Raw genomic sequence first — 13502 nt, forward strand, 5'->3', positions numbered from 1 at the left:
CATATACGCATCTACCGAGCTCCACAGCCGATCCACAGGGGCATACCGTGGATCTCCGAACTTCCTCCGTAACATGAAGGGTTTTCCAGCCGCAATATCCCCGGCTTCCCGCAGCTCCTCCTTCTTCGCTCTCATAGCAGAACGGGTGTCTTTGTCTGCCACCGCGGCCTTCTCAAGGTCCGTTGCCTTCGCTTGGTTCTCTTTCTCAAGGACCCGGCAACGGTCGGCAGTGTCTTTCAATTCTACGGCCATCTTGGCCATCTTCTCTTGGCTCTCGCAATGTGCGGCCTTCTCGGCTTTCAACTCTTCGGCCACCTTCAAAGTAGCCGCATTACTACTCCTCGCTTGTTCCTTGGCTCGGGAAAGTTCCACCCGCGAGGCTTCCACGGTGGCAGCTCCATCTATAGTCACAACATATTAAAGATACTGGCATTATGCTGCTCTTACTATGTGGCGTTCATCGGATAATAACACTTACCCTGTGCCTCGTCAAGCCTCTTGTTCACAAGCTCGATGTCAGCGTCTGCCGCATCCAGTTGCCGTTTTAATTGGGCAAACTCCCTAGTCCGGCTAGCCACCGGAGCTCCCACCACCTACACATAAAGGCAGATTGGTTATTGCCTGGGAATTTGATCCTCTGTTTGCCGCCGTTCTCGACGACAACCAGAGTCTCGGGGGATACTATAACATGTGCAGTACTATCACATATTATCTCACATACCTCAAAGCCTGTTAATAGACTCATAAAGGCTTCATGTAATCCGCTTTCAGCGGACGAGATTCTCTCTATCACCATACCCATCAGCGTATGGTGCTCTTCTGAGATGGCCGCTCGCCCCATCAACTCCCTTAGAACGTCCGACCGCACACCAGACGGTGCCGGACTCTTTCATATGCTCTCTTCGGGAGCCGGACACTGGGGACCTTGGGGGTCTACAGGATTATCTTCTGGCCTCACCGGATCCGGAGAGGTCCTCCGCGACGACACTTCGGGGTCGCCCGCTTCTGGAGCGGAGGAGTCCGGGGGAGGTGTTTCGCTCTCCATTATCTCTGGAAGAAGATCCCCTGAAGACGAGCTCATTTGAGAGGGGCTGAAGCCCGAACTGCAAGATAGATGCGGTGGTTATTTTCTCAGAGGAAAAAGATAACATACCCTTACTACTAAAATATTTTGGATCACTTATGACTCATTGGAGGGCTGATCCCCCCACGGACTCTGCGCGGCAAAAGCACCCCCCAAGGCGGGACCCTCAATGGGAGACCTCTTCTTTGTTTGGAGGCTTCGGCTTCTGGATCCTCGGAAGCACTCCTTTTCCTCCCCGATCATCCTCCTTCGTGGAGACGCTCGCTCCCTCAGTTGGAGCGGATAGCAATGGGGGCCCGCGTCCGCCCACATTATCTCCATCGGTATCTTCCTTCAAGGGCTCCAGACAAGGTGCGACCTCGAGCATCTTCTCCAATACCGGATTTTCCAAACCCTCGGGGAGGGGAGCCAAGCACCGAATCATCTTCGCCTTTGTTAGCCAGTCCTGGTCAAAAAGCGGACTCTCAAAAATAACTTCGAATAAAAGATAGCGTGTTTGGCGAGGGGATTTCTTACTTGTTTGGCGGCGTGGTTACTGCTCAGGCCCGCGTCCTCGGTAATATCCGGACATTCCACTTGGGGTCCGAAGAATGACTTGTACATCTCCTCGTGCGTCAGGCCGAGGAAACTTTGAATGGCACGTGGCCCCTCTGGGTTGAACTCCCACAAACGCAGGGGCCGGCATTTGCAAGGCTGGACTTGGCGAACCAGCATAACTTGTATTACCACAACCAAATTGAAATCTCCCTCGAAGAGATCTCGGATGCAGCTTTGCAGTATAGGCACGTCCTTGGCTGGACCCCAGCTCAGACCCCTGCTAATCCATGACATCAGTTGTGGTGGGGGGCCCGAGCGGAAAGTGGGGGTAGCCGCCCACTTGGTACTTCTGGGAGCTGTGACATAAAACCACTCCCGTTGCCATAATTCGGGCACCTCTGGAAAGGAACCTCTCGGCCATGGAGCTCCTGCCATCTTGCCTATTGATGCACCTCCGCACGCTGCTTGTTGCCCCTCGATCATCTTCGGCCTTACTTCAAAAGTCTTGAGCCACAGGCCAAAGTGAGGGGTAACGCGGAGAAAGGACTCACACATGACAATAAATGTCGTGATGTGGAGAAAGGAGTCCGGGGCTAGATCGTGGAAATCTAACCCGTAATAGAACATCAAGCCCCTGACGAAAGGATCCAGAGTGAGGCCTAGACCTCGGAGGAAGTGGGAGACGAACACAACATTCTCGTTGGGTTCGGGAGTAGGGACGACCTACCCTCTAGCAGGCAGCCGATGCGAAACCTCGGCAGTCAGATATCTGGCCTCCCTCAACTTCTTAATGTCCTCTTCCGTAACGGAAGAGGGCGTCCATCGGCCTTGAAGGCTGGATCCGGACATGGTTGAAGGTCCGGAGCACCTAACCTGAGCTTTGGGTGTTAGAACTCGAGGCGGGGGAGGGGTTTAGTTGAACACGGGAGGAAAAAAGCGAAAACCTTGTCCCCTTATAAGGAGGGTGAATATCAAGCGTCCTCTCCATAGCCGTTTAGGACTTACCTATAATCTAGGAGTCCTAGACGCGGTTGGGTTACCCACGAACCGCATTAATGAGAATCCCGTAATTAGGGGAACACGATCTTCGCTTCGGCAAGACGTGTCAAGAAACCGCCTCGCGTTATGTGTGGAGCGGGTTAAGAGAAACGGTTCGAATAATCGCCGGGCCATGACATGACGTCATGTTACCAAAACAAGCTAGCGGATTAGATCTGCGGAGACATTATTCTCTCTACGGTGAAATGTGGAACTTATTTTGCGGGGTCAGACATTATCCTCGTATTCAAATTCTCCGGTGATGTATTCGGAGAAGGAACCCGCCTTGCAATGCCGAAGACAACTGCGCGCTGGACTCATTGTCATTGAAGCCTGGTTCAGGGGCTACTGTGGGATTCCTAGATTAGGGGGTCTCCGGACAGCCGGACTATATCCATTCTCCGGACTGTTAGACTATGAAGATACAAGATTGAAGACTTCGTCTCATGTCCGGATGGGACTCTACTTGGCGTGGAAGGCAAGCTAGGCAATACGTATATGGATATCTCCTCCTTTGTAACCGACCTTGTGTAACCCTAACCCTCTCCGTTGTCTATATAAACTGAAGGGTTTTAGTCTGTAGGACAACAATCACAACATACAATCATACCATAGGCTAGCTTCTAGGGTTTAGCCTCTCTGATCTCGTGGAAGATCTACTCTTGTAACACCCATATCATCAATATCAATCAAGCAGGACGTAGGGTTTTACCTCCATCAAGAGGGCCCGAACCTGGGTAAAACTTCGTGTCCCTTGTCTCCTGTTACCATCCGGCCTAGACGCACAGTTCGGGACCCCCTACCTGAGATCCGCCGGTTTTGACACCGATAATGATGAATTGTCATCATAAGTTGAAGAGGATCTCCACAAGTACAACCTGCCATGTGCATTTGCATACCAAAAGCAAATTACTTATATGCACATCTTCAGGGGGAGCCTTTGCCACTTATGAAGACAATCCCCTATCCTTTACAATTTCACATATTTTATTCCCCGTTGAAAACTTCAACTAGTTTGTCATCAATCACCAAAAAGGGGGAGATTGTAAGTGCATCTAGTGCCACCCCTAGTTGGTTTTGGAGTATTGACAACAAACCTAGTTGATGGACTGATGTGTTTGTGAGAATTGCAGGATAACACAGGTAGAAGTCCCTCATTGATTTGGTTTTCCTACCAGAGATGACCCCTAAAAATGTATGAACATATTGAAGTCAAAGGTGGTATGTGAAGACATTCACATTGAAGACTATGACAAGAGAAGACATTGCGTGAAGACTATGGAGCGCGAAGACTTAACAGTTTCGTCGTTCTGTGTTTTTCTATGTTGAGTCATAGGAACCACCGCACTGTTAAGTGGGGTCCAAGTGAACCAGTCAGAATGACTGAAGTGATGCTTAGCCAAAATCCTATGTCTTCGAGTGAAGACTATGAGAGCAAATCTTGTCCAGAGTTGGATAAGTCAGCTTTGCTTGTAGCCCAAGTAAAGTTGCCGTGTGCGTTTGAAATCTGACCATTGGAACACATGTCAGTTCCTTAGTGACCCAGGGTCATTTCGGACAAATCAGGTCGGGTTGCCTAGTGGCTATAAATAGCCCACCCCCTACAACTATAAACGGTTGGCTGCTCAGAGTTAGTGTACGGCTTTTGTCGTTTGAGAGAAACCCACCTCGAAGCCTTTGAGAGAGAATTCCTTGCGAGGATAAAGCCCTAACCACCCAGAGCCAAAGAGTGTTAGGCATCACTGAAGTCTTCCTGTCTGTGTGATCTGAAGACTTATTACACTTGAGGACTGTGAATCCTCCCAGCCGGTTAGGCATCGCGTTCTGAGCATCCAAGAGTCATTGTGGATCGCTGGTGAACGAAGTCTGTGAAGGTTTGGGAGTCTACCTTGAAGACTTACCAGAGTGATTGGGCGAGGACTGGGTGTCCTTAGCTCAAGGGGAATAAGGTGAAGACGAGGTCTTCTGAGTTGAATCTCAGCCTCCCTAACTAGATGTACAGTTGCCACAGCAATTGGAACTGGTCCAACAAATCATTGTCTTCAACGAGTCACTGGTTTCATCCTTCCCTTTTCCTTTACTTACTGTTGGTCCTTGTGAAGTCATTGTATGATTGCATTACCTTTTTGTCTTCACTGAGTGACTGCTTGTTCTGATTGGCTTCACAATATCTTCCTACCTGATCTTTACTGCCTAGCTGCTATTAGTCATTGTGCTTTTCACTCCATTGAATACTTGACTATGGCTTGCCTAGTGTAGTCTACCTTCCGCTGCATGGTAATAGGTTTATTTCTATCGTTTGTCTTCGAAACTTCCATGTTTTGAAGACTTTCATAAAAATCGCCTATTCACCCCCCCCCTCTAGTCGATCACTAGCACTTTCAGTTCCGTAACACATCATCCCGCAACTAACACATTAGTTGCAATGCTTGCAAGGCTTATAGTGATGTGCATTACCGAGTGGGCCCAGAGATACCTCTCCGACAATCGGAATGACAAATCCTAATCTCGAAATACGCCAACCCAACAAGCACCTTCAGAGACACCTGTAGAGCACCTTTATAATCACCCAGTTACGTTGTGACGTTTGGTAGCACACAAAGTGTTCCTCCGGTAAACGGGAGTTGCATAATCTCACAGTCATAGGAACATGTATAAGTCATGAAGAAAGCAATAGCAACAAACTAAATGATTGAGTGCTATGCTAACGGAATGGGTCAAGTCAATCACATCATTCTCTAATGATGTGATCCCGTTAATCAAATGACAACTCATGTCTATGGCTAGGAAACTTAACCATCTTTGATTCAACGATCTAGTCAAGTAGAGGCATACTAGTGACATACTGTTTGTCTATGTATTCACACATGTATTATGTTTCCGGTTAATACAATTCTAGCATGAATAATAAACATTTATCATGATATAAGTAAATAAATAATAACTTTATTATTGCCTCTAGGGCATATTTCCTTCAGTCTCCCACTTGCACTAGAGTAAATAATATAGTTCACATCGCCATGTGATTTAACATCAATAGTTCACATCACCATGTGATTAACACCCATAGTTCACATCGTCATGTGACCAACACCCAAAGGGTTTACTAGAGTCAATAATCAGTTCACATCGCTATGTGATTAATACCCAAAGAGTACTAAGGTGTGATCTTGTTTTGCTTGTGAGGGAAGTTTAGTCAACGAGTCTGCTACATTCAGATCTGTATGTATTTTGCAAATTTCTATGTCAACAATGCTCTGCACGGAGCTACTCTAGCTAATTGCTCCCACTTTCAATATGTATCCAGATTGAGACTTTGAGTCATCTGGATCAGTGTCAAAACTTGCATCGATGTAACCCTTTACGACGAACCTTCTGTCACCTCCATAATCAAGAAACATATCCTTATTCCACTAAGGATAATTTTGACCAATGTTCAGTGATCTACTCCTAGATCACTATTGTACTCCCTTTCCAAACTCAGGGCAGGGTATACAATAGGTATGGTACACAGCATGGCATACTTTATAGAACCTATGGCTGAGGCATAGGGAATGACTTTCATTCTCTCTCTATCTTCTGCCGTGGTCGGGTTTTGAGTCTTACTCAACTTCACACATTGTAACACAGGCAAGAAGTCCTTCTTTGACTGTTCCATTTTGAACTACTTCAAAATCTTGTCAAGGTATGTACTCATTGAAAAACTTATCAAGCGTCTTGATCTATCTCTATAGATCTTGATGCTCAATATGTAAGCAGCTTCACCGAGGTCTTTCTTTGAAAAACTCCTTTCAAACATTCCTTTATGCTTTGCAGAATAAATCTACATTATCTCCGATCAACAATATGTCATTCACATATACTTATCAGAAATGTTGTAGTGCTCCCACTCACTTTCTTGTAAATAGAGGCTTCACCGCAAGTCTGTATGCTTTGATCAACTTATCAAAGCGTATATTCCAACTCCGAGATGCTTGCACCAGTCCATAGATGGATCGCTGGAGCTTGCATATTTTGTTAGTACCTTTAGGATTGACAAAACCTTCTGGTTGCATCATATACAACTCTTCTTTAATAAATCCATTAAGGAATGCAGTTTTGTTTATCCATTTGCCAGATTTCATAAAATGCGGCAATTGCTAACATGATTTGGACAGACTTAAGCATGGATACAAGTGAGAAACTCTCATCGTAGTCAACACCTTGAACTTGTCAAAAACCTTTTTGCGACAATTCTAGCTTTGTAGATAGTAGCACTAATATCAGCGTCCGTTTTCCTCTTGAAGATCCATTTAATCTCAATGGCTCGCCGATCAATGGGCAAGTCAATCAAAGTCCATACTTTGTTCTCATACATGGATCTCATCTCAGATTTCATGGCCTCAAGCCATTTCGCGGAATCTGGGCTCATCATCGCTTCCTCATAGTTCGTAGGCTCGTCATGGTCAAGTAACATGACCTCCAGAACAGGATTACCGTACCACTCTGGTGCGGATCTCACTCTGGTTTACCTACGAGGTTCGGTAGCAACTTGATCTGAAGTTACATGATCATCATCATTAGCTTCCTCACTAATTGGTGTAGTAGTCACAGGAACATATTTTTGTGATGAACTACTTTCCAATAAGGGAGCAGGTACAGTTACCTCATCAAGTTCTTCTTTCCTCCCACTCACTTCTTTTGAGAGAAACTCCTTCTCTAGAAAGGATCCATTCTCAGCAACGAATATCTTGCCTTCGGATCTGTGATAGAAGGTGTACCCAACATTTTCTTTTGGGTATCCTATGAAGACGCACTTCTCCGATTTGGGTTTGAGCTTATCAGGTCAAAACTTTTTCACATAAGCATTGCAACCTCAAACTTTAAGAAACGACAGCTTAGGTTTCTTGCCAAACCATAGTTCATACGGCGTCGTCTCAATGGACTTAGATGGTGCCCTATTTAACGTGAATGCAGCTGTCTCTAATGCATACTCCCAAAACGATAGTGGTACATCGGTAAGAGACATCATAGATCGCACCATATCTAATAAAGTACGGTTATGACGTTCGGACACACCATTACACTGTGGTGTTCCAGGTGGCGTGAGTAGTGAAACTATTTCACATTGTTTTAACTGAAGGCCAAACTCTTAAATCAAATATTTTACCTCTGCGGTCATATCGTAGAAACTTTTATTTTCTTGTTACGATGATTCTCCACTTCACTCTGAAATTCTTTGAACTTTTCAAATGTTTCAGACTTGTGTTTCATTAAGTAGATATACCCATATCTGCTCAAATCATCTGTGAAGGTCAGAAAATAACAATACTTGTCGTGAGCCTTAACACTCATCGAACCGCATACATCAGTATGTATTATTTCCAATAAGTCAGTTGCTCGCTCCATTGTTCCGGAGAACGGAGTCTTAGTCATCTTGCCCATGAGGCATGGTTCGCAAGCATCAAGTGATTCATAATCAAGTGATTCCAAAAGTCCATCAACATGGAGTTTCTTCATGCGCTTTACACCAATATGACCTAAATGGCAGCGCCACAAATAAGTTGCACTATCATTATTAACTTTACATCTTTTGGTTTCAATATTATGAATATGTGTATCACTACGATCGAGATCCAATGAACCATTTTCATTGGGTGCGTAACCATATAAGGTTTTATTCATGTAAACAGAACAACAATTTATTCTCTTACTTAAATGAATAACTGTATTGCAATAAACATGATCAAATCATATTCATGCTCAACGCAAACACCAAATAACACTTATTTAGGTTCAACACTAATCCTGAAAGTATAGGGAGTGTGCGATGATGATCATATCAATCTTGGAACCACTTCCAACACACATCATCACTTCATCCTTAACTAGTCTCTGTTCATTCTGCAACTCCCGTTTCGAGTTACTACTCTTAGCAACTGAACCAACATCAAATACTGAGGGGTTGCTATGAACACTAGTAAAATACACATCAATAATCTGTATATCAAATATACCTTTGTTCACTTTGCCATCCTTCTTATCCGCCAAATACTTGGGGCAGTTCCGCTTCCACTGACCAGTCCCTTTGCAGTAGAAGCACTTAGTCTCAGGCTTAGGACCAGACTTGGGCTTCTTCACTTGAGCAGCAACTTGCTTGCCATTCTTCTTGAAGTTCCCCTTCTTCCCTTTGCCCATTTCTTGAAACTAGTGGTCTTGTCTACCATCAACACTTGATATTTCTCTTGATTTCTACCTTCGTTGATTTCAGCATTATGAAGAACTTGGGAATCGTTTCCGTTATCCCTTGCATATCATAGTTCATCATGAAATTCTACTAACTTGGTGATGGTGACTAGAGAATTCTGTCAATCACTATCTTATTTGGAAGATTAACTCCCACTTGATTCAAGCGATTATAGTACCCAGACAATCTGAGCACATGCTCACTGCTTGAGCTATTCTCCTCCATCTTTTTCGCTATAGAACTTGTTGGAGACTTCATATCTCTCAACTCGGGTATTTGCTTGAAATATTAACTTCAACTCCTGGAACATCTCATATGGTCCATGACATTCAAAACGTCTTTGAAGTCCCGATTCTAAGCCGTTAAGCATGGTGCACTAAACTATCAAGTAGTCATCATATTGAGCTAGCCAAACGTTCATAACGTCTGCATCTACTCCTGCAATAGGTCTGTTACCTAGCGGTGCATCAAAGACATAATTCTTCTGTGCAGCAATGAGGATAATCCTCAGATCACGGATCCAATCCGCATCATTTCTACTAACATTTTTCAACATATTTTTTCTCTAGGAACACAATAAACTGGGAGCAACATCGCGAGCTATTGATCTACAACATAGATATGCTAATACTACCAGGACTAAGTTCATGATAAATTAAACTTCAATTAATCATATTACTTAAGAACTCCCACTTAGACAGACATCCCTCTAATCTTCTAAGTGATCACGTGATCCATATCAACTAAACCATGTCCGATCATCACGTGAGATGGAGTAGTTTCAATGGTGAACATCACTATGTTGATCATATCTACTATATGATTCACGCTCGACCTTTTGGTCTCCGTGTTCCGAGGCCATATCTATTATATGCTAGGCTCGTCAAGTTTAACCTTGGAATTCCGCGTGTGCAACTATTTTGCACCCATTGTATTTGAACGTAGAGCCTATCACACCCGATCATCACGTGGTGTCTCAGCACGAAGAACTTTCGCAACGATGCATACTCAGGGAGAACAATTATACCTTGATAATTTAGTGAGAGATTATCTTATAAAGCTACCGCCGAACTAAGCAAAATAAGATGTATAAAAGATAAACATCACATGCAATCGTAATATGTGACATGATATGGCCATCATCATCTTGTGCCTTTGATCTCCATCTACAAAGCATCGTCATGATCTCCATCGTCACCGGCATGACACCATGATCTCCATCATCTTGATCTATATCAATGTGTCGTCACATGGTTGTCTCGCCAACAATTGCTCTTGCAACTATTGCTATCACATAGCGATAAAGTAAAGCAATTATTTGGCGCTTGCATCTTATGCAATAGAGAGATAACCATAAGGCTTTTGCCAGTTGCCGATAACTTCAACAAAACATGATCATCTCATACAACAACTTATATCTCATCACGTCTTGACCATATCACATCACAACATGCCCTGCAAAAACAAGTTAGACGTCCTCTACTTTGTTGTTGCAAGTTTTATGTGGCTGCTACGGGCTGAGCAAGAACCGTTCTTACCTACGCATCAAAACCACAACGATAGTTTGTCAAGTTGGTGCTGTTTTAACCTTCACAAGGACCGGGCGTAGCCACACTCGGTTCAACTAAAGTTGGAGCTGACACCCGCCAGCCACCTGTGTGCAAAGCACGTCGGTAGAACCAGTCTCGCGTAAGTGTACGCGTAATGTCGGTCCGGGCCGCTTCATCCAACAATACCGCCAAACCAAAGTGTGACATGCTGGTAAGAAGTATGACTTATATCGCCCACAACTCACTTGTGTTCTATTCGTGCATATTACATCAACACATAAAACCAGGCTCGAATGCCACTGATGGGGAACGTAGTAATTTCAAAAATTTCCTACACACACGCAAGATCATGGTGATGCATAGCAACGAGAGGGGAGAGTGTTTTCCACGTACCCTCGTAGACTGAAAGCGGAAGCGTTAGCACAACGCGGTTGATGTAGTCGTACATCTTCACGATCCGACCGATCAAGTACCGAACGCACGGCACCTCCGAGTTTTGCACACGTTCAACTCGATGGCGTCCCTCGAACTCCGATCCAGCCGAGTGTTGAGGGAGAGTTTTGTCAGCACGACGGCATGGTGACGATGATGATGTTCTACCGACGCAGGGCTTCGCCTAAGCACCGCTATGATATGACCGAGGTGGATTATGGTGGAGGGGGCACCGCACACGGCTAAGAGATCAAGAGATCAATTGTTGTGTCTTTGGGGTGCCCCCTGCCCCCGTATATAAAGGAGTGGTGGAGGGGGAGGGCTGGCCCTCTCTATGGCGCGCCCTAGGGGATTCCTACTCCCACCGGGAGTAGGATTCCCCCTTTCCTAGTAGAACTAGGAGCCCTTCCAAGTAGTAGGAGTAGGAGGGAAGGAAAGGGAAGGGAAAAGGAGAAGGAAGGAAGGGGGCGCCCCCCTCCTCCCTAGTCCAATTCAGACCAGCCCATGGGGAGGGGTGCGGCCACCCTTTGAGGCCTTTCTCTCCTTTCCCGTATGGCCCATTAAGGCCCAATACGAATTCCCGTAACTCCCCGGTACTTCCGAAAATACCCGAATCACTCGGAACCTTTCCGATGTCCGAATATAGTCATCCAATATATCGATCTTTATGTCTCGACCATTTCGAGACTCCTCGTCATGTCCCCGATCTCATCCAGGACTCCGAACTCCTTCGGTACATCAAAACACATAAACTCATAATATAACTGTCATCGAACTTTAAGCGTGCGGACCCTACGGGTTCGAGAACTATGTAGACATGACCGAGACACGTCTCCGGTCAATAACCAATAGAGGAACCTGGATGCTCATATTGGCTCCTACATATTCTATGAAGATCTTTATCGGTCAAACCGCATAACAACATACGTTGTTCCCTTTGTCATCGGTATGTTACTTGCCCGAGATTCGATCGTCGGTATCTCAACACCTAGTTCAATCTCGTTACCGGCAAGTCTCTTAACTCGTTCCGTAACACATCATCCCGCAACTAACTCATTAGTTGCAATGCTTGCAAGGCTTATAGTGATGTGCATTACCGAGTAGGCCCAGAGATACCTCTCCAACAATCGGAGTGACAAATCCTAATCTCGAAATACGCCAACCCAACAAGTACCTTCGGAGACACCTGTAGAGCACATTTATAATCACCCAGTTACGTTGTGACGTTTGGTAGTACACAAAGTGTTCCTCCGGTAAACGGGAGTTGCATAATCTCACAGTCATAGGAACATGTATAAGTCATGAAGAAAGCAATAGCAACAAACTAAACGATCAAGTGCTATGCTAACGGAATGGGTCAAGTCAATCACATCATTCTCTAATGATGTGATCCCATTAATCAAATGACAACTCATGTCTATGGCTTGGAAACTTAACCATCTTTGATTCAACGAGCTAGCTAGTCAAGTAGAGGCATACTAGTGACATACTGTTTGTCTATGTATTCACACATGTATTATGTTTCCGGTTAATACAATTCTAGCATGAATAATAAACATTTATCATGATATAAGGAAATAAATAATAACTTTATTATTGCCTCTTGGGCATATTTCCTTCACTTCATTCTTCGAGTACACCAAAATATCATCAATGAACACCACAACAAACTTATCCAAAAACTCCATGCACACCTTGTTCATCATACTCATAAAATAGGCGGGGGCATTTGTCAATCCAAATGACATGACTGTGTACTCATATAGCCCATACCTTGTGGTAAAAGTTGTCTTAGGTATATCCTGTTCTCGGATCTTCAACTGGTGGTATCCTGATCGAAGATCGATCTTGGAGAATACTTTAGCTCCTTGCAACTGGTCAAACAAATCATTGATCATCGGTAGTGGGTACTTGTTCTTGATCGTCACTTTGTTCAAAGCTCGATAATCAACAACCATTCTCAAGGATCCATCCTTCTTCTCAACTAAGATCACTGGGGCTCCCCACGGTGATGAACTAGGTCAGATATAACCTTTCTCCAATAACTCCTTAATCTGCTTTTTAATTTCCTCCAGATCATTTACGGGCATCCGATACGGTCTCTTCGATATTGGTCCGGTGCATGGCAACAGCTCTATCAAAAACTCTATGTCTTGATATGGTGGCATGCCTGGTAGTTCCTCTAGAAATACATCCGGGTAATCCTTCACAACAGACACTTCTTCCTGAACAACTCTCGAGAGAGAATTCACTTGGGTCCTCCTTGGCACATGCCTAGACACATACTTGATCCTTTTTCCCTTCGGGGTGGTGAGTAGAATTGACTTACTAGCACAATCGATATTTCCTCCATACATGGATAGCCAATCCATGCCTAATATCACATCAAATCCTTGTGACTCCAAAATTATTAGGTCTGAGGGGAAAACATGACTACATATGGTCAATGGCATCTGAAAACATCCATTGCTTGCCATATACTCCGCTCCAGGTTAGCTTACTAACATAGGTGTCTTAAGAACTTTGGTGGACAACTTGTACTTATCCACAAATGATATGTATGAATGTGATGCACCAGTATCAAAAAGAACTATTGCAGTAAATGACTTAATCAAAAACTTACCTATAACTGCAT

This window comes from Triticum urartu, chromosome 5A, assembly GCF_056163025.1.
Source record: "Triticum urartu cultivar PI428250 chromosome 5A, HENAU_Tu73, whole genome shotgun sequence".
Classification (NCBI taxonomy): Eukaryota; Viridiplantae; Streptophyta; class Magnoliopsida; order Poales; family Poaceae; genus Triticum; species Triticum urartu.